Raw genomic sequence first — 13,921 nt, forward strand, 5'->3', positions numbered from 1 at the left:
TCATACATCTTAGTTGGTGTTGAAATTATCTTCCAACCGTCAAAGGAAATTGGAAGGGATACGCCAACAATATGAGCCTGCTAAGAAGCAGGAACCCCAAAAAGTCATTTTCATTTTCATTTTGCACCTAGATTATGTAACCTAACTAAATTTGCATTCGATGAGAAAGAGGAGATGTTATTACAAAAAGGTTTGTCTTAAAATTTACAAACAGCATGCTTTGAAGGGGAAAGGGGTAGCATAATAGCTCATACGGTGGCCGCTTTGGATGGTGCGCGAATATCTACTTTAGAGCGTAATGAAGTTGCGGTCAAAGTTAACCAGGTTATATCTACGCAGGAAAAGGAGGGAAAATCAAAATCAGAGAATGAAAACCCGGACAGTGTCATTATAAGATCAATTAATAGTAAGTTATTAGAACATCAAGCACTCATAGTACAAGCTGACAAAAGAAAGTCAGCGGTATTAATCTTAGACGCAGTCTACAGATTTAAATTTCAAAACTTTTTTGAGCACAACAATATAACGAAAATTAGATATGATTTAAATGCAAAATATGTAGCGAATCTAAAAAAGCTTTTTAGTAAATCGGAAATGTTTCCTAATAAAACTCAAAAGAAACGACTTTTACCAATGCACCCAACTCCACCAGACGAAGTGCTACCGTAAAGCTTCACAAAACAGGTATACCATTACTCCCGATTGTGAATGCTAGGGGCACGCTCAGCTTATGAAGCAGAAAAGCTGCTCTCTGAGTATGTGAAGAAACATTTCCGACATGATAATAATTTAAGTATAAAAATAGAAAACAGCTCATAAACAATTTGCGTAATGTATTCATACTGCCAATGACACACATGATTACGTGAGACGTCAGTAACATGTCCGCTAATATACCCATTGTTCAGGTGCAAAGTATTATCGCGGGGTATCTAAATACCTTTTCGGAGAGACCATCTAAGGAGACGGAAGATGTGCTGGCTTTATTAAAAATAGTTTTATCTTTTAATTATTTTAAATTCGGGTGTGGTTTGTATTCACAACAACAAAGGTTAGCAATGGGGTCTCCACATGCCTATTGCATAGAAAATATTTTTATGACCAATACTGACCAAGAACTTATGACAAAATTCCCTCATTATGCTAGAAGATTAATTTTATGGAGTTATTTGATGAAGATGTTTTCATATTATACGAGAGTAATAATGTTGAAAGTGACTAGCCTATTCGGGATCTAAATAGTTTCAACCAAAAGATACAATTCACTGGGCAGTGCGCTGAGAACGATACTTTACCGTTTTTGGACCTCCAACTGGCAGTAAAAAGTGGAAATATAGGCTTTAATATCTACCGAAAGCCAACACGGCAGATCTTGTTATACACAGGCAGTCATGTTGCCCAATGAAATATACATACGCAGCATTCTGAGTTATGTTAAACCGCATGTATGAAGTACCCCTCACCAGTGAAGCTCAAGTGGCTGAATATGAGTTTGTTAACGCAATTAATAGAAGTATATTGAAAAAGAAAGAAATCTTCCAGCCCATAGTAGATTAGAGGCAGATTTTTTGGCACCTAGACCAGTCGATCAGACAAAGGAACACTCTTGTTTTTGTAGAATACAGTATTTGGGTGTAATATCCGAAGAAACTTGTAGACGTATGAGATCTAAAAACATTATTGCAGCGTATTTTACAGTTTCAGATGTAGGAAGAAAACTCAGGCGCAAGAAAAACTGTGGTAAAAAATATAATGAAGCGAGTTTATACTACATTACGTGCAATGATTGCCCTAAGAAATAAATAGGACAATCCGATAGGTCATTTCGAACAAGATTTCAGGAACACCTTAACTTAAATAACCCACGATCTGCATTAACAGCGCACATATCAGAAGAAGGGCACAGCATCACCAGCCCTTCATAAAAATTAAAAATATTTCATGCAAACGAGAAAAGCCATACTTTGGATATATCAGAGAAAGCGGAAATTTTTAGACGTAAAAACGAAAACGCACAGTTCTCACTGAGTAACCAACGGGAATTAAAGCACCATAGCACTATAGCATTCTGGCACAGAGCACTGAAAGACCTAAGTCTCAACAAGGCCCCGGGAGTAGACAATATTCCATTAGAACTACTGACAGCCTTGGGAGAGCCAGTCCTGACAAAACTCTACCATGTGGTGAGCAAGATGTATGAGACAGACGAAATTCCCTCCGACTTCAAGAAGAATATGACAATTCCAATCCCAAAGAAAGCAGGTGTTGAGAGATGTGAAAATTACCGAACTATCAGTTTAATAAGTCACAGCTGCCAAATACTAACGCGAATTCTTTACAGACGAATGGAAAAACTGGTAGAAGCCGACCTCGGGGAAGATCAGTTTGGATTCCGTAGAAATGTTGGAACACGTGAGGCAATACTGACCCTACGACTTTTCTTAGAAGAAATATTCAGGAAAGGCAAACCTACGTTTCTAGCATTTTAGACTTAGAGAAAGCTTTTGAAAATGTTGACTGGAATACTCTCTTTCAAATTATGAAGGTGGCAGGGGTAAAATATAGGGAGCGAAAGGCTATTTACAATTTGTACAGAAAGCAGATGGCAGTTATAAGAGTCGAGGGATATGAAAGGGAAGCAGTGGTTGGGAAGGGAGTGAGACATGGTTGTAGCCTCTCCCCGATGTTATTCAATCTGTATATTGAGCAACCAGTAAGGGAAACAAAAGAAAAGTTCGGAGTTGGTATTAAAACCCATGGATAAGAAATAAAACTTTCAGGTTCGCCGACGACATTGTAATTATGTCAGAGATAGCAAAGGACTTGGAAGAGCAGTTGAATGGAATGGACAGTGTCTTGAAAGGAGGGTATAAGATGAATATCAACAAATGCAAAATGAGGATAATGGAATGTAGTCGAATTATATTAGGAAATGAGACACTTAAAGTAGTAAAGGAGTTTTGCTATTTGGGGAGCAAAATAACTGATGATGGTCGAAGTAGAGAGGATATAAAATGTAGACTGGCAATGGCAAGGAAAGCGTTTCTAAAGAAGAGAAATTTGTTAACATCGAATATTGATTTAAGTGTCAGGAAGTAGTTTCTGGATTTGTATGGAGTGTAGCCATGTATGGAAGTGAAACATGGACGATAAATAGTTTAGACAAGAAGAGAATAGAAGCTTTCGAAATGTGGTGCTACAGAAGAATGCTGAAGATTAAATGGGTAGATCACATAACTAATGAGGAAGTATTGAATAGGATTGTGGAGAAGAGAAGTTTGTGGCACAACGTGACTAGAAGAAGGGATCGGTTGGTAGGACATGTTCTGAGGCACCAAGGGATCACCAGTTTAGTACTGGAGGGCAGTGTGGAGGGTAAAAATCGTAGAGGTAGACCAAGAGATGAACACACTAAGCAGATTCAGAAGGGTGTAGGCCGCAGTAGGTACTGGGAGATGAAGGAGCTTGCATAGGATAGAGTAGTATGGAGAGCTGCATCAAACCAGTCTGAGGACTGAAGACCACAACAACAACAACAGCATTCTGGCAAATTTTGATTGCTAATATGATTAGGTGTTAGTATGTAATAAAATTGTGTTATTCTGGCTTGTAAAGGTAGTGGCCCAGCGCTCCAAATCATGAGTATATGATGTCACACTGTCCACGTGGATAACTTCCGTTCCGATAGCCAGCTAGTCTCTCTTTGTCGTTCGTGTGGGCCACTTGTGCCGTGCCCTGCACCGATCTATTCCGCAGTCACACAGGGTAAGAGACTGCTGCCTGATACTTTCCACATAATTGATTGCATAGTGCCGCGACTAGGCACGTTAGCAGTGCCAATTTTTTATCAGTCCGGTAACTTTTTAAAAACTTTTGGTATCCGCTTACTATAAAATATTTTTTTTCCGTTTTAGATGCAGACAAATTTTAAACAATGGAGCGTATCTTCTTTACCTTCGCCCTACATAATGTTGACGATACTCTCTGAATAGCACATTTTGACAAGTAGCGATGGGTATGCCTATGATTTTTTAACGTTGTGAGTATGTTTTACACATTCCCTTATCAATTTTTAATATCCACATAATGTGGTGACACTGAAATTAGCGTTTTACCGTGTAGGTTACACCTGACGATGCGGCTTTAAGCGTTTGAACAAACAACAATTTTACCAGCCGTAAGTGGAGCTCTTCCTAACATCATACTTGCATAAGGACCACATGTAGAACAACACGTTATTGACTTGCTAAATTTTCGAAGCTCTCTTTCTTGAATAAACCATCCCATTTTTCTGAACTTGTAATAATTTGTTTTTATGTACGTGTATATCACATCTACCGATTTCCGTCCAATTCGGACAATTCCTTCGGCGTGTGTCGCTTTTTTTCGTTTTAGGGGGCAGAATACCTGAAGAAACTTGTCGACTTATCCCTCATCGCACTGAGGCCGTCATCAAGGCTAGAGGCAATAAGAGGCAATATTACACGGTATTAGCGTAATTTATCCTGGGGATGACTAATCTTTTGTCAGTTGTGATTATAAATATGTAATTGCTGGACATAAATTTGGACTATGACGCTTCCTATGGCGGTAGTCATACGTATGTATGGTTGAATGGTGTTCATGCAACCGAGTATACATCAAAAGAAATTTACCGATTAAATTACGTAATCCATGTTCTGTGTTTGCATGACACAGCTGAAGTCGCGTATGTTTGGTATCCGTAGTTCCGCAATCACATTTGCCAACGGGTTTGCATAAAACACACTCTTCGTTATCTCCTCATTTCCTATAGATGGCGCATGTACGTTCATAATACACTGAAAAGCCAATGAAACTGGTACACCTGCCTGATATCGTGTAGGGCCTCCATGAGGACGTAGAAGTGCCGCAACACGACGTGGCATGGACTCGACTAATGTCAGAAGTAGTGCTGGAGGGAACTGACACCACGAATCCTGCAGAGCTGTCCATAAATACGGAAGGGTACGAAGGGGTGGAGATCTCTTCTGAACAGCACCTTGCAAGGCATCGCAGATATGCTCAATAATATTCATGTATGGAGAATTTGGCGGCCAGCATAAGTGTTTTAACTCAGAAGAGTTCCTGGAGCGACTCTGTAGCTATTCTGGACGTGTGGGGTGTGTCATTGTCCTGCTGGAATTGCCCAAGTCCGTCGGAATGCACAATGGACATGCATGGATGCAGGTGATCAGACAAGATGCTCACGTAGGTATCACCTGTCAGAGTCGTATCTAGACGTATCCGGGGTCCCATATCACTCCAACTGCACATGCCCGACACCCTTACAGAGTTTGAACAGTCCCCTGCTGACATGCAGGGTCCATGGATTCATGAGTTTGTCTCCACACCCGTTCATGTCCATCCGCTAGATACAATCTGAAACGAGACTCGCTCTACCAGGCAACATGTTCAATAACAATCGAATGTTGGTGCTGACGGGCCCAGACGAGGCTTAAATCTTTGTGTCGTGCAGTGATCAAGGCACACGAGTGGACCTTCAGTTCCGAAAGCCCATATCGATGATGTTTCGTTGAGTCGTTCACATTCTGACACTTGTTGATGGCGCAGCATTGAAATCTACAGCAATTTTCGGCGGGGGGGGGGGGGGGGGGTTGCACTTCTGTCACGTTGAACGATTCTCTTCAGTCTTCGTTGGTCCCGTTCTTGCATGATATTTTTCGGGTCCCAGCGATGTCGCGGGTTTGATATTTTAGCGGATTCCTGATATTCACGATACACTCTTGAATTGGCCGTACGGGAAAATTCCCACTTCATCGCTACCTCAGAAATGGTGTCTCCCACTGCTCGTGCGCCGACTATAACATCACGTTCAGACTCACTTAAGTTTTGATAACCTGCCATTCTAGCAACAGTAACCAGTCTAAGAAATGCTCCAGACACTTGTTGTCTTATATAGACGTTGCTGACCGCCGTGCCATATTTTGCCTATTTGTATACAGGGTGTTACAAAAGGGTACGGCTAAACTTTCAGGAAACATTCCTCACACACAAATAAAGAAATGATGTTATGTGGACATGTGTCCGGAAACGCTTAATTTCCATGTTAGAGCTCATTTTAGTTTCGTCAGTATGTTCTTCCACCTACGCTCAATGGAGCACGTTATCATGATTTCATACTGATCATGATTTCATGCTGCTAGAACATGTGCCTTTACAAGTACGACACAACATGCGTTTCGTGCACGATGGAGCTACTGCACATTTCAGTCGAAGTGTTCGTACGCTTCTCAACAACAGATTCGGTGACCGATGGATTGGTAGAGGCGGAACAATTCCATGGCCTCCACGCTCTCCTGACCTCAACCCTCTTGAATTTCATTTATGGGGCATTTCAAAGTTCTTGTCTACGCAACCCCGGTACCAAATGTAGAGACTCTTCGTGCTCGTTTTGTAGACGGCTGTGATACAATACGCCATTCTCCATAGCTGCACCAGCGCATCAGGGATTAGATGCGACGGAGGGTGGATGCATGTATCCTCGCTAAGGGAGGACATTTTGAACATTTCCTGTAACAAAGTGTTTGAAGTCACGCTGGTACGTTCTGTTGCTGTGTGTTTCCATTTCATGATTAATGTGAATTGAAGAGAAGTAATAAAATGAGCTCTAACATGGAAAGTAAGCGTTTCTGGACACATGTCCACATAACATAATTTCTTTCTTTGTGTGTGAGGATTGTTTCCTGAAACTTTGGCCGTACCTTTTTGTAACACCCTGTATATCTGTATTTGATTATGCATGCTAAAAAAAATGGTTCAAATGGCTCTAAGCACTATGGTGCTTAATATATGAGGTCAGCAGTCCCCTAGACTTAGAACTACTTAAACCTAAGGACATCACACACATCCATGCCCGAGGCAGAATTCCAACCTGCGACCGTAGCAGCTGTGTGATTACGCATGCCTATACCAGTTTTTTGGCGCTTCAATATAGGTATCCCGGTTAAACTGAAGGCTGCGCTTGTGGCACAGTAGTTGCACATTGTAACCCTCGCCTGTACAATATCACCGTGGCTTTTAACGGTCAAGTTATATTCTCCGTAAATTCGCTTCTTTATTCACTGACAATATCTTAATATAAAACGTAGTACTGGAATAGCGCATTGTTAATATTTTCTTGCGTGGTGGGGTAAGGGAAGTAAATATGGGAAAGTCCTATTTTAATTGCTTTTGCAACCTCCGTACACGTAAGAATGTTCGAGACGCAAGTCAGATGCGCATTCCAGGGAAGGAAGTATCAGGACTGAGGAGGCGCAAGCGGCGAAGGAGAGAAAATAATGAGCCAGACAGCACGGTGTCTACAGATGCTGTTGTCGTGCCAAAAGAAGACGTGATTAAAACTTTCTACACGCCAGCCTTTGTCTTAGGTTCGTTACTGAATGACGTAATCTTTTCTTTGTGCCAGGTCAGAATAACTGAACTTAATATTGCTTGATTTTAATTAAAAGATAGTTCCCTATTGTCACGAGCCGCAGCGGAGGAATTGTTATTAGAAGAATATCGAGGAATATTTGTGCTCAGCAATTCTCTGTTTTTCTTTTACTTGGTGGTAGCTCATTAGTGACGGTGTGGTGAATTATTTCAATTAATTACAGTGGAGTACAGTTTTCTTTTTATTTCATGATTACTTCGCCAAGTGGAGGAAGTTGTTTCAAAAATGTCTCTGAGCACTATGGGACTTAACTGTGGTCATCAGTCCATCAGAACTACTTATACCTAACTAACCTAAGGACATCACACACATCCATGCCGGAGGCAGGATTCGAACCTGCGACCGTAGCAGTCGCGCGGTTCCGGAGGAAGTTGTTTATTCTTAGAATTAGTGCGATGTGTTCTTTATATTATCACAAGCGTGGAGCGGGGGCACTTTATTATCGTAGGAAGGAGGAGCCATTAAACGCAGTAACATCGAAATGTTTTAAGGACGCAGTAGGGCTTTTGTAATGGAAAAGTTACAATAAATGGGGATTTTTATAATAGGCCGCTTCTAGGTCCATCCGAACAGAGGAATTTCTAAGGTTTTACGATACGTTCGGGAACTATGGTGGGACTCTTGCAATAAAAATCACTCATTCAGTAAAATATAAGTAACACCGCAGGCTCTTTCACCGATGCATATTATAAAAATTTATGCACATGTTTGTATGCATGTGTATGTATGTTCCATATCTCTTCCTAAACCAATGGGCTGATTTCAACCAAACTTGCTACACATGTCACCTATTGTCTGGAAAGAATCGCTAACGGGTTAAGAACCACATACCTATCACAAATGGAGGTGAAGAAGAAGTGTAGCTCGCAGTGAACGAATACTGAAACTTTATTCATTCAGTATTTGAGAATGAGGACACTTAGTGATTTACAAAAGCTTACTACTGTAAATTCTCGCTGCTCATATAGTAAAACTGCCGCGTCACGCTTGACGTTTAAATTTTAACTTCTGTACTACTAGCTGTGTTCGCGACACACTTTGTAGTCAGTATTCACGTCTACCACTGAATGTATCTGTAAAATAATATCATTGAACGATATGACCTCATGAACTCTGAGCTGACGCACCATACGTGATGTTTAAATTTATTACTTATTTGCTACTAACTCTATTTACAATATATTTCGCAGACGGTATCCACATATACCTGTGAATGTACCTGCAAAATTGTATCTTTATTCGACACATAGTTCAGAAGATATCGGTAGGACGACGGTTCAATCCCGCGTCCGGCCATCCTGATGTAGGTTTTCCGTGATTTCCCTAAATCGCTTCAGGTAAATACCGGGATGGTACATTTGAAATGGCACGGCCGACTTCCTTCCCCATCCTTCCCTAATACAATAAGACCGATGACTTTGCTGTTTGGTCTCTTCCTCAAACAACTCAATCCTAGTAATATATGACGTCATAAACAATGAGCTGCGTGAAAACTAACCTGCAGTGTGAAATTCGTTAACCTTAAAGGTGTAATATATGTACAAATATGTGTGAAATATGTTAAATAGCTGTGAAATATATGTGATATGTGGACAAAGCTATGGATAAAAAAGCTTCTCCTAAATACCTGAATCGATTTCACTCAAACTTGGTACACATATTAGGAAAGAAATACTGTGGAGGTAAGAACCAGCAACCTTGTATTCGCGTTGGTGTGATAACGTGGAAAGATGAAGGGGAACGAAGAGATCGACATGCAGAGAGGTGAAAGGAGGAGATGGACAAAGATATGGGGACGGTGGAGCAGGGCAGAAGAGAGGCAGGGGGAAATGGAAATGTAAAGAGAAAGGGAAGAGAACAAAATGGTGGGAGGAAAAAAAGTGGATGGGGAAAAGGGGGGGGGGCAGGAAATGGAAAGAGAGATAGGGAGGAGAAAATGGACAGAGAAACGGAAGAGGAGATGGAACCATTCCTGATCCTCTCAATATATATTCATTACTGTCGTTTCTTGTTAACAATGTCAGCTTATTCCCAAGAATTACACTACGGGCCATTAAAATTACTACAACACGAAGATGACGTGCTACAGACGCGAAATTTAACCGATAGGAAGAAGATGCTGTTATATGCAAATGATTAGCTTTACAGAGCATTCACACAAGGCTGGCGCCGGTGTTGACGCCTACAACGTGCTGACATGAGAAAAGTTTCCAACCGATTTCTCATACACAAACAGCAGTTGACCGACGTTACCTGGTGAAACGCTGTTGTGATGCCTCGTGTAAGGAGGAGAAATGCGTACCATCACGTTTCAGACTTTGATAAAGGTCGGATTGTAGCCTATCGCGATTGCGGTTTATCGTATCACGACATTGCTGCTCGCGTTGGTCGACATCCAATGACTGTTGGAAGAATATGGAATCGGTGGATCAAGAGGGTAATACGCAATGCTGTGCTGGATCCCAACGGCCTTGTATCACTAGCAGTCGAGATGACAGGCCTCTTATCCGCATGGCTGTAACGGATCGTGCAGCCACGTCTCGATCCCTGAGTCAACAGATGGGGACATTTGCAAAACAACAACCATCTGGACGAACAGTTCGACGACGTTTGCAGCAGAATGGACTGTCATCTCGGAGACCGTGGCTGCGGTTACCCTTGACGCTACATCACAGACAGGTGCGCCTGCGATGGTGTACTCAACGACGAACCTGGGTGCACGAATGGCAAAACGTCATTTTTTCGGATGAATCCAGGTTCTGTTTATAGCATCATGATTTTCGCATCCGTGTTTGGCGTCATCACGGTGAACGCACATTGGAAGCTTGTATTCGTCATCGCCATACTGGCGTACCACCCGACGTGGTGGTATGGGGTGCCATTGGTTACACGTCTCGGACACCTCTTGTTCGCATTGACGGCACTTTGAACAGTGGACGTTACATTTCAGGAGTGTTACGACCTGTGGCTCTACCCTTCATTCGATCCCTGTGAAACCCTACATTTCAGCACGGTAATGCACGACCGCATGTTGCAGGTCTTGTACGGGTCTCTCTGGATACAGAAACTGTTCGACTGCTGCCCTGGCCAGCTCATTCTCCAGATCTCTCACCAATTGAAAACGTCTGGTGAATGGTGGCCGAGCAACTGGCTCGTCACAATGTGCTAGTCACTACTCTTGATGAACTGTGGTATCGTGTTGAAGCTGCATGGGCAGCTGTACATGTACACTCCATCCAAGCTCTGTCTGACTCAATGTCCAGGGGCATCAAGCCCGTAATTACGGCCAGAGGTGGTTGTTCTGGGAACTGATTTTTGAGTATCTCTGCACCCAAATTGCGTGAAAATGTAATCACATGTCAGTTCTAGTATAATATGTTTGTCCAATGAATACCCGTTTATCTTCTGCATTTTTTCTTGGTGTAGCAATTTTAATGGCCAGTAGTGTAGAAGCTTTCACTCAGTTAATACTAAGAATTAGAAGCTTGCACTCAGTTAATACTAAGCAGAATTCTAACCTGCATTTGGAACGCACTTCCTTGCCTCTTGTGCAGAAAGGTGTGCAGTATGCTGCTGCATTTATTTGCAGTAAGCTTCCACAAGAGTTCAAAGACCTTAGAAGTAATCCACGCGCTTTCAAGTCGAATCTGAAGTTTCCTCATGGGTCACTACTTATATTCTGTCAAGGAGTTTCTTGGAAAATTAAGCTGATTCCTGTGTTATATTGTTGACTGCGTTTACATAAACTTACGGCTTGTCTTTTTTTGTTTGATAAACATTTTATACTATCTCTTATTTCTTTTATTTTGTAATTTCATGTACTTATACGCTACATTACCTTGGATATTTCTTCCTCTGTTTGGTCCTACGGAACTAGACATGCAAAATAAAATAAAAATGACAAAGAGTGGGGTGGGAGGGGGGAGGAGGAGATGGACAGATGGGAAGGAAAAGGTAGGCAGAGGGGGGAGGAGCAGATGGACAGAGAGAGGGGGATTTAGCAAATGGACAGAGGGGCAGGAGGAGATGGACAAAGAGTAGGAAAGTTCTATGTACTGACTTGGCCGAAAATCCTAAGAAATTTTAGTCTTATGTCAAAGCGGTAGGTAGATCAAAACAAATTGTCCAGACACTCTGTGACCAAAATGGTACTGAAACAGAGGATGACAGACTACAGGACGAAATACTAAGTGTCTTTTTCCAACGCTGTTTCACAGAGGAAGACTGCACTGTAGTTCCTTCTGTAGATTGTTGCACAGATGACAAAATGGTAGATATTGAATTAGACGATAGAGGGATAGAGAAACAATTAAAATCGCTCAAAAGAGGAAAGGCCCCTGGACCTGATGAGATACCAGTTCGATTTTACACAGAGTACGCGAAAGAACTTGCCCCTCTTCTTGCAGCGGTGTACCGTAGGTCTCTAGAAGAGCGCAGAGTTCCAAAGGATTGGAAAAGGGCACAGGTCATCCCCGTTTCCAAGAAGGGGCATCGAACAGATGTGCAGAACTATAGACCTATATCTCTAACGTCTATCAGTTGTAGAGTTTTGAAACACGTATTATGTTAGAGTATAATGATATTTCTGGAGACTAGAAATCTACTCTGTAGGAATCAGCATTGGTTTCGAAAAAGACGGTCCTGTGAAACCCAGCTCGCGCTATTCGTCCACGAGACTCATAGGGCCACAGACACGGGTTCGCAGGTAGATGCCGTGTTTCTTGACTTCCGCAAGGCGTTCGATACAGTTCCCCACAGTCGTTTAATGAACAAAGTAAGAGCATGTGGACTATCAGACCAATTGTGTGATTGGATTGAAGAGTTTCTAGGTAACAGAACGGAGCATGTCATTCTCAACGGAGAGAAGTCTTCCGAAGTAAGAGTGATTTCAGGTATGCCGCAGGGGAGTGTCGTAGGATCGTTGCTAGTCACAATATACATAAATGACCTTGTGGATGGCATCGGAAGTTCACTGAGGCTTTTTGCGGATGATGATGTGGTATAGCGAGAGGTTGTAACAATGGACAATTGTACTGAAATGCAGGAGGATCTGCAGCGAATTGACTCATGGTGCAGGGAATGGAATTTCAATCTCAATGTAGGCAAGTGTAATGTGCTGCGAATACATAGAAAGAAAGATCCCTCACCATTTAGCTACAATATAGCAGGTCAGCAACTGGAAGCTGTTAATTCCATAAATTATCTGGGAGTACGCATTAGGAGTGATTTAAAATGGAATGATCATATAAAGTAGATCGTCGGTAAAGCAGATGCCAGACAGAGATTCATTGGAAGAATTCTAATGAAATGCAATCCGAAAACAAAGGAAGTAGGTTACAGTACACTTGTTCGCCCACTGCTTGAATACTGCTCAGCAGTGTGGGATCCGTACCAGATGAGGTTGATAGAAGAGATAGAGAAGATCCAGCGGAGAGCAGCGCGCTTCGTTACAGGATCATTTAGTAATCGCGAAAGCGTTACAGAGAAGATAGATTAACTCCAGTGGAAGACTCTGCAAGAGAGACGCTCAGTAGCTCGGTACGGGCTTTTGTTGAAGTTTCGAGAACATACCTTCGCCGAGGAGTCAAGCAGTATATTGCTCCCTCCTACGTATATCTCGCGAAGAGACCATGAGGATAAAATCAGAGAGATTAGAGGCCACACAGAGGCATACCGACAACCCTTTTTTCCACGAACAATACGAGACTGGAATAGAAGGGAGAACCGATAGCGGTACTCAAGTTACCCTCCACCACACACCGTCAGGTGGCTTGCGGGTATGGATGTAGATGTAGATGTAGATGTAGGAGGTGGACAAGTGGAAGAAGGAGGTGGACATGGACGTGGGAGGAGGCGACGGAGGGAGAGAGATGGAAGGAGGAAGTGGACTAATAGCACTATAATAAATACATCCCAGGGCAACGCCGGATACTCAGTACTTTTCCATGTTAATAATAAATTTGTATCTCGTCAAACTGGCTAATATGTAGGATGCCATCTTCGGCAACACTAAATTTAGATGAGTTGAACGAAATTACTGTTGGATGTTAAGTACTTTAGTGGTGGCCGATGTTCTGGTACCACTGGCCGTCGTAGGCAAATAGGTTTGCTGCATGTCTGTATTAATGTTTCTGCGTCTCTTACTCAATTTTATGAGTAGGCTCATTGGACGATTGAGATACCATCATCTGCTCGTTTACCATTGTGGTTCTTTGGGCTACACTACCCTAGGTTGAGGGTTTTAGTTTACGTGTCACTTTGTTCAGTTTCCTGCCTACTGTTTCTCCGGTTGGGTTTTTGAGAGCTTAAGAATCTTAGTTCTCGATCGATGTCTCGTCTCTCCTGACGGGTCCTGACTTTTAGTTTTGGACTTCGGCACTTTTTCAGGTAGGGTTCTAGAGATGTTGGCTATGAGTCGAGACACTGGGTGTGTTGCATGTCCGCGCA

This window comes from Schistocerca gregaria, chromosome X (assembly GCF_023897955.1).
Source record: "Schistocerca gregaria isolate iqSchGreg1 chromosome X, iqSchGreg1.2, whole genome shotgun sequence".
NCBI classification, from domain to species: Eukaryota; Metazoa; Arthropoda; class Insecta; order Orthoptera; family Acrididae; genus Schistocerca; species Schistocerca gregaria.